Genomic DNA, 22,004 nt, shown 5'->3' with positions numbered 1-22,004 from the left:
GATTGGTGGAAAGGGGTACTACCCCTATGCATATAAATAAAAGTATGGTGTGTATAAGTTATGATTAGGTTTGTATTAGTAGATAGTTGGTTGCATTGAAATTATTGATAGGAATCTCTAAGAGGATGTAGATTAGATTGACCTTGCATGTGAAAGGGGATAAGTACAAGGTGCAAATGGTTAGGTGTAAGGGTAGTGTTAATATAGGCAATGCAAAAATTTTTGGGGCATGCCCACCAAAGAAGAATCATGCAAAGAACTTAAAAAGGGAACCAAGAATCATATTCCTGATATTTGTATGCACTAGTGATGGCATACTCTAACATGTGGGAGCTCAGAAGTTTAGGTTGATTTCATAACCACATGATGGGAACTATGCATAAATGGCCTTCCCCAGTATTGTAACCCCAACTGATGTGAAAGAAAATGGTTAGTTCAACTACCAAATTCGATTTGGGCTTTAAGAGGGAGCATATGAATTGTACAATTGAACCATGGATTATTGTGATGATGGAACTAAATGAGGATAATAATTAGGTGATAGGAATAAATCAAGATGAAACTACCTATGATGAGAAATGTAGCATTGTGTAATCCATCATGTCAAGCTGAGTTGAAGGGAGATTTTACACATCGTCTGTAGAGAGACAACTATTCAGATATGTAAATCATAATGATAGAATCAACAGTAGCCCAGAAAGGGAGAAGAGGATGTGAATAACTATAAAATACCCCCCAAGGGATGGAGAAGTAATATAGGAATTGTTAAGATAATATCTTCAAGCGAGAAAAATTAGAGGAGACAAGAATATTTCATGGTTGAAGAGAGAAGAGTAGCACAAGGATGACACAAAGTAGAAGGGAGGTAATGAGAATCATAGAGGGAGATAAAGGAAGGATGAGAGAGGTTGATGAGATTCTAGGAGGATGTGTCCAAGTTGTTGATGGTGGTAAGGTGGTGCAACTATGAAAGAGAAGACTACGTCAAGAGAACTTCAGATGGTAGAATGAGAATTACAGGTTTCATCCATGGGGGGTGGCTAAGTTACATTAGGTATCTAGATAAGGGAGGCCCCCCTACACTGACAAGAATGGTTTTCACGTTGCATTATAGATCCACCAGTTATTTTATCCTAAAACTGATTTTAGGAAGGATTTGTGAGTATATTCAGCAGATCATTATTGGGGTAGTCCCCACCATGTGGGATATAATAGCTAGAAATGGGCTTGTCCCCATGCATGATGGTATGACATGGGGAAGAACCCTTACTTTGGTGGGTAGAAAGAATTACGATCACTTCAAGAGAACATGAAATTCATGTAAAAAAGGATGAATTGCCCCACCATGAAGAACCTCCTAGTTTCATGGAGGAGGATAGAAGACCGAAATCTAGCCACTACTCGCCAAAGGAAGGAGAGGGTATAACAATAAGAAGGGGGAATGGTCACAGAAAAACATAGAACTCACCCCTAGAGTAACAGTGGTGGCAAGCATTACTATGGAGAGAAGGAGCATGACTTTACTCTATTACCAAACCTCGAAGTTCTGAGATAACTAGACCACCTCACCATCCCTATAAGTTATTTCACCAGGAGGTTGAATATGACCTCAATAAGAGAAGATGTTACCATATCCATGGGGATAGAAGGGGGACTAAGTGGCTTGGGAAGAGTCACAATTTCGTGTTGGGGGGCCATTAAATCCCATAAATTTTATTTTGTTAAATTTTTATAAGTGAAGGACTACATAAGAGGATACAAGAGTGAAAAAGGAGTAGACAATGTGTAGCATAGGAAGCTAGTGCAATAGGAAGAGGCGCAACACAAGAAGACATCGTATAGGAAGGAGATGTTGGCATCTAGAGAGAGGGGAGACATGAAAGTAAGGATAGGTATTTAGGATTTTATAGCAGTGGTGAAGTATGAGAGGAATATCATCGCAGAGGAGGACCAATAGTTTTTGCAAGTAACAGAAGGTTGGAAGAGTGGAGAAAATTTGCATGAGATATTTGAAAAGGCAATTAAGAACACATGGGCCATGTGAGAAAGATATCTTTAAATATCCTAACAACCCACGGGATAGTTGGAGCAATGGAGGAGAAATATGAGTATTTTTAAGGAGCTTCTAAGAAGAGATAAAAGGGAAATTTGCTTCATACAAATTGTGGGTTAGAGGGATGATCAATGAAGAATGATGGTTGTTGAAGGTAAATATTGTTACTTTGTTTGTACTATGTATGTATATGTGCAGCGTTAATATGGGAATGTTTCACTCTGTAGCTGCTATGTAGCCCTGATGTAATAAATAATACATATGTAGATGGTTATGTATTATTGTATGGTAATTTTCCATTTTTTGTATGCCATTTAGAGATCAATGGCCAGTGAGCTTGATTAGATAAATTTTTCATTGCAACACTTGGTGCCTTTTCTTATCAATGATGATGCAGTAGAATGGATAATTTGGGTTTCCCCTAATACTTTGGTTAATGTATGAATGTATCTTGTCATGTATAGTGTGTTGCTTTAGCATATGTTTAATGTTTCATTGTAATTCTAAGTATGCATGAATATCTTGGATGGTTATGCTAGTTAAACATCTCGTAATGTATTCATATTTTATAGTGTCCATGTAGAAAACAATATTTGAGCCCTCCATGTGTTGTCAATTATGACCGACATGCTGATTGGTAGACAAAAGGGTTTAGAGGTCTTGCACAATGTGTAGTCTTAGGAGGACTGTTGACTGTCTATCTTGTGGGACTCTAGTATCTTAAGCTATTGACAATCTTGTCTAACTATGGAAAATTGGTATGGATTATCGCCCATCCACATCTCAAGTGAGACTTCACCCACACCATGGGTCTTGCCGAAAGGGTCGATGTTGTGTGGGTTTTTGTTGGCCATTGCATAGCAAATCCTAGGTTTGTTGAAATCTATCATGTCGATAATCTCCCCTCTGGTGTTTTCGCTCAAAAAGGAAAAGAACCCCCCTTCTAGATCTACTTGAAGAACCTCACATCTAGACAAGTTAATATGGTGTTGGAGAAAAACGGATTTGATAGCCTAAGAGCTACAATATGCAACCTCCAAATCTATATTTGATTTTTGGAGAAGATTCTTTTGTGTAGGATCAACAATGAATTAATAAAAACAATATACGAGAAACATCCTATACCAATCGAAAACCACATTGGTTCATGCGTACTCCAATCTATACAAATCGTCCACACCAAAACCATTGTGGACACCTAGGATATACTTAAAACCAATAGAGGTGACATTGTAAGCATTCTGTGCAAAGAAAGTATTCGATATATATTGCATAACTCCAGCTCTGGCCTATACTGCCACACATCTCTACCATAGGGAGAAACATGAGCTTCATAGAACTCAGTTGCAGTGGCCAAAATCCTTCTCCACGCGAAATCGTGAGACCCAACAAAAGCAACATTATAATCCATATGTATGCCTGAAAACTTCATTAATTTGTTCCTTCACACCAAATATGGATTGTGCATACGCAAATATCTTGCGTAGTGAAGGTTGTGAGCCTCTCAGGTCGTCTAGAGCTCGTCGTTGGCAACGAAAATCCCTTTGTAGACAACCCTAGTCGTTGTTTTCAAAACTGAACCTCCAATATACTTTAAATCACACAACCATATATATATATAACCCGAGCAACCATATAAATGGATGATAAATATCAATATGGATCAATCCATCATAACTATCAGAACACTTACTTAATCGTATATCTCAAGTTGTTAAAATTAAAAATATGATAATAATTAACTAAATTATAATCGTATTTAAAATAATTATTATTGATAAAAAAATTTAATATATATGTTAAACATATATAAAATTAAAAAATCATGTGACAATATTCTTAACCATGGGGGTTCATTACCACATTATCCTTGAGATTATTAGTTTGTAAATAGGTTTTATTACAATACCATGGCTTATGGATACCATATCCCCAAAATATATAACTAATTTTATTTGACACTTGTTCACATGACACCTTGTTAATTATTGAGATTAATTAAAAGGGGGAAAAATGCATAACTACTTTATAAATAAATCTTAACCTTTGATTTATATATACTACAAAATTATTCTAGTATAATCTATGTGGGTTAAATCCTTACCTTCCACCTAATAACTATTGATAATTAAATTTCAAGAAAAAAATGTTGATAGACATTATTATTACTATTATTAAATAATAATTTAATTTTACCAAAAACGTTATGTTGGGTTTTAAAGGACTTTGTTTTGTAAACACATCTAGACTCAAAATTTTCCACTAACTTGGAGGAGATACTTGTGCCACATTGGTAGCTTGAGTGGTTGGGATTAGGTTTGTTCTCTCATCTACACAGATTCAATTCCAAGGGACATTTTTTGCCTCTTGTGAAAATTCTTGAATAGTGGGCACCTCTACTTGCATAAGTCTTAGCTCTTAGTATGTCATAAGTTATTGGTATATCTCACTTGAGAGCTAATGGATATACAATTAGTGTTATATATTTCCTTGGATCATAGTTTCTTATAGAACAGTCTAAATAATTAGGAAGAGACACACAAAAATGAGACACACAAGATCCAACCATTATAGGAATTGTTATGGCCTAAGGAGACACACAAAAGGGAGACACACAAAATCCAGTGATTATAGGAATTGTTATGGCCTAGGGTAGGGGCAATCATTAGGTGATTTTGACAAATTAAATGCCTATGGTTCACAATTTTCTAAATAATTAGGAAGAGACTCACAAAAAAGAGACACACAAAATCCAACCATTATAGGAATTAGTATGGCCTATGCTAGGGGCGACCATTAGGTGATTTTGACAAATTAAATACCTATGGTTCACAATTTCCTAAACCGTAATCTTCTTTCACAAGTCACATATACATTAACAAATAAAAAAATAATGTTTTTTGGTTAGCTAAACTGATATAATATTAAATAACCACCCTTCATTTCACTAAAAATACACTATAAGTCTAATTATTTTGTGTTTTATGAGATAATGGGGAATAATTAAATATTGAATGCATGGAATTCTCCCGCTAACCATTTCATTGTTTAATTTATTATATATATATATATATATATATATATATATATATATTATTTTTTAATTTTTAAAAATTTAAATTTATAATGTGGGAAAAGAAAAAATGTGTTTTGGAGAATCCCTTTTTTTAATAATTTAACGAGATATAAAAAATGCATGTCTTATTTTATATATTTAAATGTTTTTTTTTTAATATATTTTACATATTTAATTTTTTTTTAATAAAATATACATATGTATAATCAAAATAATTAAATATTATTTTTAAATTATAAATATATAATATACAGCTTGAGTGGGCCTAATATATAGCTTGAGTGGGCTTAATGGTTAAGAGCATGTGTTTCCTCCTAAGAGGTCACAATTCAAAACCAGAGGGGGTAGAGTATGTATGCCTTTATAGACATAGCAGTCAAATCACTGCGCGGAAGTGGGTCCCTTGTCCCAGAAACAAGGGGGTTTTACAAAAGTCAACTCGTTTTCAGTTACGGATTTTTGATGCTAGATACCAAGCACACTCCAACGCGTAAGATTTTGCATTTTTGGAAGATGCAAGTTTCACAAGTGTGAGACCATGGACTTCCAAGCAATTGTAGTTGATGTCTCCAATGCATAGACTTTGTTGTAGAAGTTGCAATCCGTGTTTTATAAAGGAACTTTCAATAGTGTAAGAAGTGAAAATCACCCGTTTTTCATGTACCTTCAAAGTTTATATTCAAATCAGTGGACATTTGACTCTTTCTTGAAGTGCCTCCCATTTAATGGACCTTCAAGGCCTATACTCCAATTAGTGGACACTTAATCAACATAGAATATGACATAACTATGATGGTTTTATTGTGGGTTGATTTTTTTTTTTTTTTTTTTTTTTTGTGTTTTTCATTTCTAAGATGATTCGATATTTTAAGGTATAAGTATAACATTAGAATTATTTGATAAAATTGTCTCAAAGGCATTTGAATTGTCATATATTTAGAATTGTGTAGAATTAAATATAGAATAAAGAATTGTAAAATGATTAAAATGATTAATGTCATACTGGAAGTTGGATTATGAGCAACTCTCATTCAAATACAGTCTTAGTTTTTTTTATGCTAATAATTAAAAAGTAATAATAGAAATATTATATTGGAAGAAGCATATACACATCACGACATCTAGTTTAATCTAACATGTGGCAACAAGCCACTTTGAAAATTTCTTTTAGATCTCAAGTATGGAGTACGGAGAAATCATAAAATATGAATTTGTGGTATTTAGTTATGATGAGAATGGAATCAAAGAAAAAGAAAATGTGAAAGAAGACAGATTTTGAACAAAGAAGCATATCAATAGACAAAAAACCCCTTCAATTTAGAAGACATCAAATACAGAGGAATCTAAAGAACTCTAAAATATTTGATATATTAAAAATCATGTTTTTTTACCATGGTGAATCCATACCTTAATGTTTAGGAAACTCCTATTTTTAATTATATTTTTATTTTATATATATATATATATATATATATATATATATATATATATATATATATATAATAACATTATAAAAAAAATATTCCCTATATTTTTAATATTTTTTTTGAAAATTTCCTCAATTTAAATTATAATTATAAATTTTTATTTTTATTTTAGTTAATTTATTAAAAAATTTATTTTATTAAAAATTATCTCATTTAAAAAAAAATAAAAATATAAACTCTAATCATAAAATACTCTACCTCTCTAGATTTTTTCATACAAATTTAATCCAAACTTTATATTAACGATATACATTATCATTTAATGTTACACACTGGGATGTTGGAGACAGATATTTTGAAGAAGTATGCCAAACAAAATTTGCTGTAGTTTTTTCTTGTCAAAGAAAGGCTACAATTTGTTTCAGAAATTTGCTAATAAATTTTCTGGTCAAATTCTATTCTTGGGCATATGCAAATGTTGTGACGAAATGATTTTTATACAGGTTTCTTGGTTATTTCTAAATATAACTTTAATTTTTAAATAAATATAAATTTATAAAAATATAGTCTTATATTTTATAAAATAATTTATTAAAACTATTAATTTTATGCATTAAAAAGTAATAGGCTTGAGACCCAATCTCCAAGTTACATAAAAGTAAAATGTCCACCAAGCAATTTATACCAAGTCTCAAGCCAAGTCAACCCCAATCTCTAATTACGAGAATGACATTAGGGGTCGAAACTCAAATAAATAAGTCAAATCAATAAGAACCTGCCAAGTTATATTATAAAATCCATAATTTAGAATGCCTCGAGATGCGTGAAATGAAAATCAATGGTTTGTGGGGCCCCGCATATCTGACTTTTAACCTACACCTCCCCATCCATAAAGATGTTTTGTTTTTAGGAGGATCCCCCATCCTAAACCATTTACCACCTTCTAACCCCCCTGCAACACTGTTGTCATACCATTTACCATATTTATTTAATTGTGAGAAGAAAACCATACATGGGAAGAAAACCATACATGGTTTTCATAGAAAAATGAGAATTATTTATGAATTTTGATGTATTCATAAGTATAACAAAAGTGGGAAAAACTAAATATGAAAATAGTGGATGGTTTGGGTAATTTTTTTGTAAATTCCATCTATGAAATTCATAAACAAATCAATGTTACAATGGAGAAGTATTAAAAAACATGGTTTTACAGGGAAAAGATTATTTAAGGAAATATTTTTGGATTTTATTTATGAAATTCATGAAGAAAATAACCATTTTACAAGTAAAAAAAAACATGATTTTATATTGAAGCCATTGTTTTTCCAAACAATAGACAAGAATTATTTTTTTATGGAAATGAAATTTTGTAGATTTTTGAGGAGAGATTGGATACTCATCAATAACCACTTATAAAAATCATAGATCTAGCCATTGTGCTTCATAGGTTATTGTCCAGTGATATTGAACAACATTAAAATCCTCGTAACACTTGAGGGAGCTCCCTCTGGTTCGAGGTCTAGCTTGAACCTAAAGTTTGGTCGTGTTCGTTTCTTGGTGCAATTTCGCAACCAGAACTACCTTTGAGAAACATATACAACACACTGATTAAATTCATATACACATAAGGAAGAACATACTTGGAACCTAGTGTACCTCAGAAACATTGTAGAGAAATCCTAGAGATTCCATTCTCAACACTTAGCAATGGGAAGATATCAGATAATGTAAATGAAGTGTTTGCCCGAAGATACTCCATAATCCAAATAAGGAAGACGAATCTTGATTTAATTTTTAGATAACTGATCATGTATATAAATGAAGAGTTAAATAGAAGATATTCCATACCTTATAAAAAAAAAAGTTAAGCTATTTTCTGCTTCACCCTTGAAGGTCATGTTAATCAATGGTGTCATACCTTATGATCTTCTTCCATCCATTCCTTTGATCAATTCCTTCAAGAGATTCATAGATATTTTGATAGGTATGACTACCAAGATTCTTTTGAAAGGATTAATCAACTAATAATGTGCCTTAATGAACCAATTGAGTATTTTTCTAATTAATTCTTTCACTTATGTTTTGAGTTTCTTGGAGAAGATATGGATTGGGACTTCTTTAAAAGGAAGTTTGGAAGTTTGGTTCAAATATGTTTACACAGTGAATCTAAACCCCCAAATATTTATGTTTCCCCAACTTTTGTAAAGTGTGAGACACCTCTAATCTTAGAGGAGGAACCTAATCTTCTTTTTTTCATTGTCCTCCTCCTTTTCCAATATCAATTTGGGTGCCTCCTTTCGATAATGATCAAGTTTGGAAACTTGCAAACCAAATTCCTAATCAATCTTCTCAACCTTCTCCCATTTTCCATGATTAAGATCCAATGGAGGAAACCTTGGAATGGTTCAGGGAGCCCAAGGTGAAGGCTAATCTCTTTATTTCTCAAGATGGTATTAATACTCATAATTTCATTCTTGAATTTTATTTGAATATCTATCATCCTCCATCATCTATTTTTTCATGACCCCTTGCCCCTTGATTTGCTTGATCAGTCTCTTTCAAATGTAAGTATCGATAAAAAAAAAGGTAGTCACATTTCCTAGGTAGAGAAGAAAAAAGGTGAGGATTATTTTGATATTTCTTTTGTTTTTAAAAATCCTCCATGTTAGGATAATGATATTTCATACTAGGTTGAATTTGAATATGCCCATCTCAGTGATGACTCAAATGAAATTGATTTTCCTAATCAATTTATGGTCCTGGACAACCATCATCATGATGATTCTAACTCCATTATTGTATGTGATGATGTATTCCCAAGTGCACCATTTGATCTTTTGGTTTCTCGAGAAGATTTTGTTTTGGAAGATTTAAATCTTAAATCTCATTTGGTCTAAGAGAGTGTTCTTATTAAAACTTCCTCTTCACGTCACTATCCTTTGTGTTCTACTATTTCTAAAGCATTAACTTGTGAAGGGGATATTCCATGCTCTTAAAATTTACTATCTAATGAGTTGGATTTTGGAATGGAAAAAGGTAGTGAGGTCATCCATGTTGAAGAAGAACATAAGAAACCTATGAAGTGTCCATTCCATTCCTTATCATTTCCAAGTTTGCAGAAAAATTCTTCTATCTGGGTTACTAATGGGATTTCTCTAATTTATCCATATTTAGATGTGCAATAAGGAGAATCTCTTGACTTGGATAATCTATTTGTCGAAGATGTAAATTCTGACCAAATGAGTGATGTAGATGGCATCCTTTTGGATAATAGTGATCTTGTTGAAATTACTGATGGTAGTTGTCCACACACCATCCATAATCCAACTCAATTTTCAAAATGAAATTCTACATTTCTTGAAAGTTATGGAAATCAACAGGAAGTTAAGGTACTTCAACTTCCGATGATGGTAATGTCAAGTCCTTGCCACTCTCGTAAGCTCCTTGAATGAAATCAGATTTGGGCATTCTCACATAATTATTTCCTTTGCATGGTTTCACTGGATGTAAACTCCTTGAAAGTTGTGTGGTATTTCAAATGTAACCTTTCAAGCTTTCAATATTTGTCTTCGGTCAGATTGAAGATTCTATTTCAATTGATCATCCCTCATGTAAATATTTTGTATTAAACTTGGTTTTGGAGTGTATATATTCCATAGATGAGCGAAGCTGTGAAGTTGATCATCCTAAAGATTGTATTTGGTTGAAGGATCAATACCTCTCATACTCTTTTGAGTGTAATCGAATCCTAATCCTTCTTGTAAATGTTCTTGTATTGATAATTTTCTTCATGGAACTAGATATCCTCTTAAGTATCAATGAATGCTTGTGTTATTTCTTGAATCAAGTTCCTATGTTTCATCCACTACATCTCTATCGGTTTCATGTTCTTTCCATATTGACATTCCTTTTTAATGATTATGATGTTAGTCTAGGTTGTACATCAGTCACAAGTAGATGGTTTGTCACATGCAACATATGAGGAAGATGATTCTCTTCTTAAAATAATTTTCAAAGTTATTCAAACTCATTTATATTTAATGTTTATTGATTAAGAGTATTGTTCCTTAATTAGACCATCTGATCATGGTTATTGTTCTAACAATTGTCATTGTGACTGATCATTTTCTCACTAGTATATCTCATGACAGTTGTTGTACAATGATTGATCCTTATGGTCTATCTTTTCAATTTTCAGATGCTTTTGAAGTAATTGAGGAACTTTAGCCTCCACTAATAGTTATGTTAGGTCCTCACTACCTTGACAAGAAATCTAAATATTATTAGATTTATTTTCCATCACATGATTGTCTTCTTGATTCCACACCATTAATTGAAAATTATTTCTCTCCGATTTCAAGATTTTCAGGAGGATATTTCTTAATTTCATGATCCAACTTATCATCAGTTAGAAGCATCTTACTTAGCAAGCCCATTTGATAAAAACATGTTTGGTCATTCCTGATGTTTGCTAAGAAATACAATATAGATATGGGAACATTCACAGGAAGCCATGGAGGTTTGTTTGAATATGATTTTCATCGAAAAGTTAAGGTGGCTGGTTGGGTAAATTTAGGTTATATGACACATATTTCCTACTTTAACAAATACCTTCAATGTTTTTTGCACTATTTTCAAGCTTCTATCTTTTCTGTTGCACATTATTATATATCGGTTTTAATTGCCCTCATCTTCGTGTTTATAGCTCAAGACTAATTACGATAGACTCATTGGAGATATAATTACACTTATCCCTAACCTTCTGGTTGATTAGGTTAGGAGTATTCTTAGTCGTATTTAGTTTCCCTTGCATCACATGCACCCTATATGTTGCTCTCCATCAAGTCTCTACATTTGCTTGTTTTCTTGTTGTATACTCTACATGTTCCACCTCCATTTGATTGGTTCTTTCGATTTTGTTTTATTTTTTTGTCATGTATTTTATTTCATTTGTTCAATAATTCTTTGCATGAAATATGCTCTTGTTTGGCTCAAAAGACAATGTGGAAAAAACTTGAAAAGAGAAATTGTGATGACAAAAAATACTTGGCTAATTTGTTACCTCTTCACTATATTGGGGTTACATATATTTAAAGTCAATGATATATCAATGGAAAATATGATTGACTCAAATAGAAAGCCTTTGGTCCAATTATAAAACCAATATCTACTATAAGATCCTCATTCTACCACTCATTATTGTAAGTAAATAGTATGTTTCTTGCTGACCCATTAATGTAGAGAAAGTGTAACACCCTCCTCCCACATCTACCCAAGAAACCACCCACCCGTGGTAAAGATGTGACTAGAGGCCACTATGATATTATTCAACCTCATAAGTCACATTAAGGAAGTGGAACCAATGTAAACACACCATACAAACAATCAACATCAAATTCAAGATCCTCAGGAACCATTCCAACACTTTAGACAGTTTTCCCTTGGGTCCCACTGATATTTTGGATAACTTAAGCCTCAGCCACTCTTATACTATATGCATAACAACGTCCATAAATTCATAGTTTCTCTCACATGGTTTCCTACCAACATATAGAGACTCATTTAGTTAGTGCTATTCCAGCGTCATTGGGATTGGAGCCACTTTTTCAGGCTAAGAACCCAGGTCATTGCCTAGAATTGAACCATCTCTTGAGAACAATAAAATAGCATGGAAGTGACAGTACTCAAGAAAATACTTGTTTAAGACCTTCACTGGACCCCTCCTATCCATGACAGGCATTTTGTCAAACATATCACGAATATGTAAACTACAAGTGTAAATAGCATATCTAATCATAGCCGTCTTATACTTATCTAATATTCTCCATGAAGCATTAATGGCAAAGCACATTAACTACCATTCCATCTATTAGTCCATAGATACCTGGATCATTCAATTACAAGTAAAAAGATGATGAGAGCCATACATAGCTATTGTGATAAAACATATACATAACCAGCATAATAAGGAAAGAAATACCAATGAACTCATTGCCATATAAACCTCATATAATTGTTGGGCCTTGAAATTGAAATTTCACTTCCATTACATTTTCACTTATATTTCCATATTGTCACCTTCACTCCACCTCTATTTCATTATATTCACCTTACCATTATCATTATTGGGTCACATTATGTTTTTCCAAACTTTATTAATTCTTAGCATTTTTAAGTGAATTTATGGTTAAAAATTAGAAAATAATGTGCATATGCTCATATCTAACAAGTGAGATGAGATTGTTGACGTGTGTAACTCAAAAAGAAGCTTCTAAAAGACCCTTATGTGGCCTCCCAAAACCAACTTCGAATTTGAGTGGAGAAGATCATGGGATGATGAGGATATGTGTGTTATCATTTCCTATTTGTATTGAAACTCTAAGAAGACATGTGTCTTATCATTTCCTATTTTGATTGTAACTCTATAGATATATGGAGAGATTCATGGACTCTCATTAATGAGATAGCTTCTCATTTTTTTGTATAAACAGGGAAAGTTTTCTCCTATCATTTTAAATGTGAAAAGTTGGGGAAATGCTCTTGTTTTGAATATAGAATTTGGATTTGGTACCATGCTCATGAGTGATGTTAACTTTGATTTGGTTATGCTTGTATTTGGAGCCTCTCAACTTTCCGTCCCTCATGTTTTTGGATTGGCCATCTATAATGTGTGAGATTTATTGTTTTTCATAGATTAAGATTTATTGCTTTCATAGATTAAGATTTATTTATTTCATATCTTTTCCTGTGTGAGAGGTTAAGAGTGATTATTTTTATTTTTTTTCATATCTAGAAATTAAGAGATTGTTTTTTCTTTCATTTCATATCATGTGGTTTTGATTATTCATTTCATAGGATCCTGATTTGATAATGCACACATGATCCCTTAGAGTAGATTTCATTTCATGAAATTTCATTTCTAAAAGTGTGGTAGATTAAGATTTCAATTCCTGCAAGTGTGATAGATCAAGATTTCAATTTCTGCAAGTGTGGTAGATCAAGATTTCAATTCTTGCAAGTGTGATAGATTAAGATTTCGTAGTTAGATTGATCTAAATTGAAAGTTAGTTTCTAGCATATATAGTGCACACATTCTTCACAAGTTTTGTGAAACCCCCGGGTTGACAATTAAATGATAGGTAAATAATTTGCCTCAGCATTTTGGCACCATTGCTGGGGTAGTGTGCATAGAAACTAGCTTTCAGTTTAGAGTGTATTTTATTTGTTTTTGTTTTTACTAACTATTTATAAAAAAAGGGTCTAGAATGCAGCCTAAAGACTACATTGAGGAATGGTATCAAAAAGCGGTTACGCCACAATATTCATCAATTCTTCAAGAGATCCTTGTGGCAAATCAAAATGTCAAGTCGATTTCACATATCCTTACAAACAATCAGGTACATTTTTCAAGTTTGGATATGAGCATTTCAAAAATTCTATTCTGTAAATGGATTCATTGGAAGCATGAATATACTTAAAAAAAAAAAAGTTTCTAGATAGATAGGAAAAATAAAAATAAATTTTTATAGTTTTTAGGAGAAATTTGATGCTTTATGGTGCAGTAAGATCCATCCATCTACTAACCCTTGGTAGAAAAAATTGCAATAAAACAAATGGTTGAGAACAAGGAGCGCAAACGAAGATCACGGACGATAATTTAAGGTATGATATCAAGCGTTTTCATTTTATTTTTGCAAAATTTATAGAGGAATCGATTGATAAAATCTTGACTATGCTAACCAAAAAAAAAACACTCAAGTATGCTCTCCTTCTACACTTCGTGTGACCTGGAGGATCAGAAAAAGAAATTGCTTTGTTAGTATATCACAAAAATTATTTAGTTACAGAATGCAATTCTGCAGTTAATTTCTATTTTCATGATTTGATTTAATTCAATTTGATTTTTCAATAAACTTTAAAAAATAAAAAATAAACAATAAAAAAAAGTTTCCAAATGCATTTTCCTTATTAATAAATTGTTTTGTTTAAATGAAATATATATGTATATATTTTTAATTTAAAAAAATTGTAACATGCATAATTTTTAAAACAAAACATTTACAAAAAAAAATAAGAAAAACAACCAAACTTAAAAAAAAGCCACGCAGCTCTTCAAATCCTTCAATACCAGATGCATGTATGGTGACTGCAAATCAGCCAATAGACTCCAATTTAATTTGCGCCTAAAAAATGTTGTAGCAACGTTAAACACCAGGAGTTCTAGGAAAGGCGATCAATTGGGAGTTATGATTTGAAAGTGAAAACCTCTGGAGAATGCTGCAAGACTTGCAAATGCATGTGCAAAAATGATGATCCTTACCTATATAATGCATGAGTTTTCTGTGGGGATACAAAAATAATGTGGTTAGCTTTTTTGGGCAGATCTTTGGATCGGTAACTTCATGATTGAGATCCACTGGTTTGATTTCTTCAAAGTGTTATCCCATCTTTTATCTCATTCTAGATTTTGAGTCCCCAAGAATTGTCCATAGGACGATTGATATAGTTAGATCTTCCCTTTTCCTTTGCTGGAAGACATCCACGCAGCCACAAGCCCAACCTTCAAAACCTGCAAATAAAAGATCCAACCACCAGAAATTGATTTTGGTTGCCAAAACATTTCTAGAAAACGCAGTAACATAAACACACAATTTTAAAATGAAAATTATGAGAAAATCGAGGAAAAGTACAAAAAAATGAGACATGGATTTTCTCTGGAATGGGGGCAGTTAGGTAACTCGTCAGCAATTTTCTAGATTTACAACTGCTTCAGAGAAATCCAAAATTTGATTTTGTAGAAAATGTAATTGACAAAAAGCATAATTGTCTTGACACCCGATTTCAAAGTGAATTTTCTTAGCAAACCAAGGTGAATCTGAAAAAACTGGGAAATGGTTTTTTTTGGAACTGGATAAATTTAATAACCAAGAAATCATTTCCTCAGATTCCTAATCGTTTGAGAGAAAATCACAGTTCTTTGGGACCCTTTTTGGTGAGTGTGTGAAGGAAAAATGGATTAAAAGATAAAAATGGGATTTGTTGGCAGCGAAGGAGATCTCTATGGCCAGTAGTCCAAATGGAACAACTATAAATGCTTCAAGTGCATAACCTTGCAACCGTTTTTATGTTTGAACAGGTTTTGTGCAACAAATGAAGGAATGGGCCAAATGGATGATTGAGGAATGATTTAAAAATAAAAATCCTCCTATCCAACTGTTCAAATTTTGCAGGAAGGCTCTTTATGTTCTTTCCAGTTCACGACTCAGTTAATAAAAATCAATATATGGCTGGCAATGATATGAGTGGAAGAGGAATAATTCGAAGGAAGATTTTACATGTAGAGGAATCATTCAAAACAATTCAATTTGATAGATTGAATAATGACTTGCAAAATAATTGGAAAATTAATTAAATGATTTCTAAACACTTGGCATTAATATTGTTGCTGTGTATTTCTTTTATGAAGTTTTAACTTGCAAGACACAACAAATCTTTGCGATGCCAATCGTTTTACTGAGCACAGTGCACAAAGTTATCTGACAATAGGGAGTTAATTTAATTTTCATGGTTATTTCTTAAAAATGGATTGTTATCAATATCATGAATTGGACTGAATATAACACTTTTAATTTTCCTTAGTCTGTTTCATTTTACATTTGTGTAAGAATCAGAAAGGAACTGATCATTTCTTTTTGAACACATTTACGTTCTTTATGTCAAGTTTTTTCATAGGTTTGGGATGATCGAATGATCATTGAAGAAAACTAATTGTGTGCACAATTGGTCTTCAAACTACCAATTCCATGAGAAACATAAGAAAAAGTCCATGTCCATATCCATCAAAGCCATTACCTTTCCTCCCTTTTGAATTATAAATCCAACCAAGCAATTCAAAGCAAGCCATAGTTATTTTTCCTAGCAAGAGTCAGTTGTTCATTTTCCTTTATTCACATACACTTTTCGCCTGACCCATAAATAAAAGCAAGAAGCTCACTGACATGCTTATTGCCCATTGTCATTATTATTTTCCATTGTCATCTTCTATTTTCATTTTTCCTTTCCTATCCTTTTTCATTTCGCAAATAAACCCTGCTTCAATACAAATTATTGAGTCCATAGTCCTTTGAGTCTAAAATCCTTGCAAAAACACCTTGAGGTTTGCATGCCTTAATGGCAAGTCCTCATGTCGACGAACAAAGGGAATACATCAATGTCCCTTGTTCATCGGATATTCTAGGTACTTGACAACAACAAAATTATTCGTACTTAGCAAGATGTGCTTGGGAATCTTGACTCTCATTGTCATCAATGGTGAGAGTTCTCGTGTTGACTAGTGGCATCCATTAATGGCCACTAAGTCAACAATTTCCTGCTATGTTCGATATCAGAACATCTATTCACATAGCAGGAATTGTGCCAATGAGTTTTGAAGACATGAAGACTATCATTTTCAGCATTTTGGAGCAAATGTAGAAGATGTGCAGCTATAGAAGTAGAGGGCAGCCGCAGAATCAGATGACAGCTGCATAGTCAAATAACAGCTGTGGAATCATATGGCAGCAGCAAGATCAACACTATTCCGCAACAGATTCAACAAGTTTTAATAAAAGAAAATAAAAAGTCATCTTGACTCTTTTCTCCATGACTTGTCCAACCATTTGAAGAAGATTATGATCAGAATTTTGTAGCCACCATACATATAGCTCGTCCATTTCTAAATGGTAAGTTAAGGTATGTCATTTTCTAACTTTTTACTATAAAATTCCTTGAAAAGCTAGAATGATAATTTTTGGAATAAACGTTTCTCTTCCTCATCTCATAAAATTTCCAATATCATCAGTTGGGAGGTATACATTCATATTCATATTTTTCCATATTCATATCACATTCAAAAGCCCACATACTTTCAAAAGATATTAACTATTACATGATTGTTATGAGCATACAAAGGCTTGTCAAAAGTACTAAAAAGATAATTGGATACAAACACAATCATGGTTTTCACACAAGAACCAACTATGGTGCAATCCAATAAAGATATACTTTGCAACAATAATCAAATTATCATTATGCAAAGTTCAATGATAAAAAATGAATGCAACAACAAAATATGGTTGTAACACAAGAACCAACCATGTTGCAATCCAACTAAAAGATTTTGTAGAAGTATGAAGCTATCAAATGATATTATGCAGAGTTAAGGCAAAGCTCAAGAATAAAAAATAATTAATGTAATAGATTGCATGAGGACATGCAATAGCTTTAGTTGGGGAGTATGTTGGGCCTTGAAATTGTCATTCACTTCCATTACATTTTCACTTATATTTCCATATTGTCACCTTCACTCCACCTCTATTTTATTACATTTATCTCCATTTCATTACATTCACCTTACCATTATCATTATTGGGTCACATTTATGTTTTTCCAAACTTTATTCATTCTTAGCATTTTTAAGTGAATTTATGGTTAAAAGTTAGAAAATAATGTGCATATGTGTATACCTAACAAGGGGGATGAGATTGTTGACATGTGTAGGTCAAAAGAAAGCTTCTAAAAGACCCTTATGTGGCCTCCCAAAACCAAAACCAAATTCGAATTTGAGTGGAGAAGATCATGGAATGATGAGGATATGTGTCTTATCATTTCCTATTTGTATTGAAACTCTAAGAAGACATGTGTCTTATCATTTCCTATTTTGATTGTAACTCTATAGATATAGGGAGAGATTCATGGACTCTCATTAATGAGATAGCTTCTCATCTTTTTGTATAAATAGGGGAAGTTTTCTCCTATCATTTTAGATGTGAAAAGTTGGGGAAATGCTCTTGTTTTGAATATAGAATTTGGATTTGGCACCATGCTCATAAGTGATGTTCACTTTGATTTGGTTATGCTTGTATTTGGAGCCTCTCAACTTTCCATCCCTCATGCTTTTGGATTGGCCATCTATAATGTGTGAGATTTATTGTTTTTCATAGATTAAGATTTATTGTTTTCATAGATTAAGGTTTACTTATTTCATATATTTTCTTGTGTGAGAGGTTAATAGTGATCGTTTTTATTTGCTTTCATATCTAGAAATTAAGATATTGCTTTTGCTTTTGTTTCATATCATGTGGTTTTGATTATTCATTTCATAGGATCTCGATTTGATAATTCACACATTATTCCTCGGAGTAGATTTCATTTCATGCAATTTCATTTCTAAAAGTGTGGTAGATCAAGATTTCAATTCTTGCAAGTGTGATAGATTATGATTTCGTAGTTAGATTGATCTAAATTGGAAGTTAATTTCTAGCATATATAGCACACACATGCTTCACAAGTTTTACGAAACCCCTAGGTTGACAATTAAATGATAGGTAATTAATTTTCCTCAACACTAATCTAGTATAATTCACATAAATATAAAAAGAGAAATAACCTCTTATTGATGATGCAAAATCCAACATGGGATGGGACTTCCACGTTCCACCTGACCATAGAATGGCTGAGACAAATATCTCTTCATTCATTCACCTTCGCGCCATATTCCAAGCATGAATTTGGAACCTCATAGAACACATCAATCAAAACTCATTTAGGGCTTCTAGAGGACATCCACCTCAACCATCGAACATTAATTTCACCTCACGCTCTGACATCACAAAAGAATCATAATATTGGTCTCCATCCAAGCTGTCCAAGGCTTCGAGAACATTTGTCCAACAAAGTCTTGCAGGACTAGTAACTCAACCCACATTTTATATAGGGTTTCTAGAGTGTTTTTCCAACCAGGGCTTCTAGGACTAGTAATGCAACCCACCAAGGGCATTGAGAGAATTTTTCCAACCAAGGATTCTAAGACTAGTAACTCAAACCAAGCTAAGAAAACATGAGAACCAACAAAAAAAATAATGAAAGTGTTGTAGCAACTGCAACACCCTCCAAAATGTTGGCTTGCATCCAAATTTTTGAGCCTTCCTTAGTTTTCTTTAATGGTTGCAAACACTTAAGCTCGCCACATGGTGGCGTCACCAAAACTATAGGTGTTACAGTGAAATACAAATTCTATCACCAATAATGCTTTATAATAATCGATAATGACCATCGCCATTTCATATGAGCAATGGTGATGGACCATAGCCTCCGTCACCAAAAACTGAATGTCACCAAAGGTGGCATCGCTAAAAGTATAGGTGTTATAGTGACATTAAAAGTTCATCACCAATAATGATTTATAATGATGGATAGCGACCATCATCATTGCATATGAGCAATGGTGATAGACCATAGCCTCGGTCACCAAAAACTGAATGTCACCAAAGGTGGCATCGCCAAAAGTACAGTTGTTATGGTGACATTCAAGGTCCATTGCGAATATTGATTATAATGATGGATAGCGACAGTCACCATTTCATATGAACAATAATTATTTATTGTGATGGATCTTTAATGGTGGTCTCTATTGGTGCATATATATGGTGACGTTTATTGACCGTCACCAAAAATTGTATTGCTAGAAGTATAGATTTTGTGGTGACATTCAATGTCCATCATGAATAATGACTATAATGACGGAAAACGACTGTCACCATTTCATATCAACAACAACGCTTTATGGTTACGGACCTTTGAGGGTCATCACTATTGATGCGTATATATGGTGGCGTTCGTTGACCATCACCGTTTCATATTTTTGGTGAGGGTCAAAAAATGTCACCAAAGCTCATTGGTGATGGTCAAAAGAGCCTCTGTCACCAAAAATTGATCGTTGTTATTCCATATGGATGTCAGGGAACAATGGAATCGAACCACCAACCTCCTGCTTGTAAAGAAGGTGCATTTCCATTGAGCTAGCACCCTTTAAAGAATTACATTTTTTAAAGTTAGACCTTGAAACTTCATAAATTGTAAATTCTACAACTTTCAATATATTAAAGTCTCAACAATATTTTACTAAACAAGAAAAGCAACATCGAACATGTAGTTCCCTACCTAATGGTTATTGAAGTTATGAAAATTGGGTGGAGGGAAAAATAGTTACGTATAAGAGAATCAATATGTTCAGTTGAATACTCAATTAGAAGTGAAAATCTAAAGTCATTTATAACCTATAAATGACCTATAACTATCAAATGCACCAAATATTGTAAAATAAATGTCATAAGTGGATATCATATGGAAGAAGAGGAGGTAGGGACTTGGAACCCTTGTATATCTTGGCATGCCTTAGCACTTGGCACATCTTAGCTTGTTTGACATGCCTTAATACTATCTGGCACATCTTAACATGCCCTAGCATTCTCTAGCACACCTTCGCTATCATGACCTCACAACTAGCATTGCATTTTTCCATGACTTGGGAACCTTACATTCAATAGAACACCTTAGCACTCTCTAGTTTTCATGCCCTCTGTTATCCTCCATAATGTCCCAGGCTGATGAAGAGATCGACGGTGGTAACCACAGACCAAGCTTTTAGTTTGGTAGCTAGCCCTACCAAACTAGAGAGGGCTCTCTCTATGAAATCATAGCCAAGAGATGACTGGAATGTAAAGGATTTTAGGCTAGAGAGCTAGGTTCAGGTGGGTTTTTGGAAAATTTAGGGACTTGGAACTCTATCCACCAGTGTCTTGTTTGGCAGGGACTTTGTCAAGGAGGCAAGGACTTCAAACTCTATCTAGGATAAAGAACCTAACATGCATGACAGAAACTCCCTAGAATAGAGTACCTCCTACATAGAAGAGTGTCCCTGCTCAAAATATAGAACCCTTCTCTACTGTGCACTTTTCTTAAAGATAAATCTGTGCACAAAATAGTACTAAGAAAAACACCTAAATTAAGAAAATTGAGCATCTATGTCAAACTATCAAAGTATAATAAATATGGCTCTATATAAGTTTGGGAAACACTAGACAAGCATGGTTTCATACAACAACAATAAGATTGCTAAAATCGATGCGATTATTTCATCGTTGCTATACCCTCACAACAAAACTGGAATCTATAGCATGTACCCGAAGGTTGTATGCATTTGCTGAAGGTGTAGACTGAAAGGATATACTGAGACGAAGTACTATTGAAGGAGAAACACCTTCAAAAAAGTAGATAAAGTCTATTGTGAATTCAACCCATTTGCACACAGACCAAGGCTGCTACTAGGTACACTTCTCTGCTGAATGGAAACTACAATGTATTGTAGTGCTACTAAAGGAAGAACGCCTTTAGCGCAACACGAATAAAAATCTAATAGATATTGTCACTATGGCCTTGGTCGTCGATGATCTCATCAATACAGGTAACAACTTCAATAATTGAAAAACCAAAAGGTGAGATGCATAAATCATTTGAAATGATAGATTTGGGCATACTTTATTATTTTTTAGGAGTGTTAGTATAGAAAATGCAAGGTAACTTGTTGCGTATTTATGTCACAGGCCAAGGATGCGAATAAATACAT

This window comes from Pinus tabuliformis, chromosome 1_2 (assembly GCF_031772625.1).
Source record: "Pinus tabuliformis cultivar Carrire ecotype Pingquan chromosome 1_2, CPIR1, whole genome shotgun sequence".
NCBI lineage: Eukaryota > Viridiplantae > Streptophyta > Pinopsida > Pinales > Pinaceae > Pinus > Pinus tabuliformis.
This window is presented reverse-complemented; position numbering follows the sequence as displayed.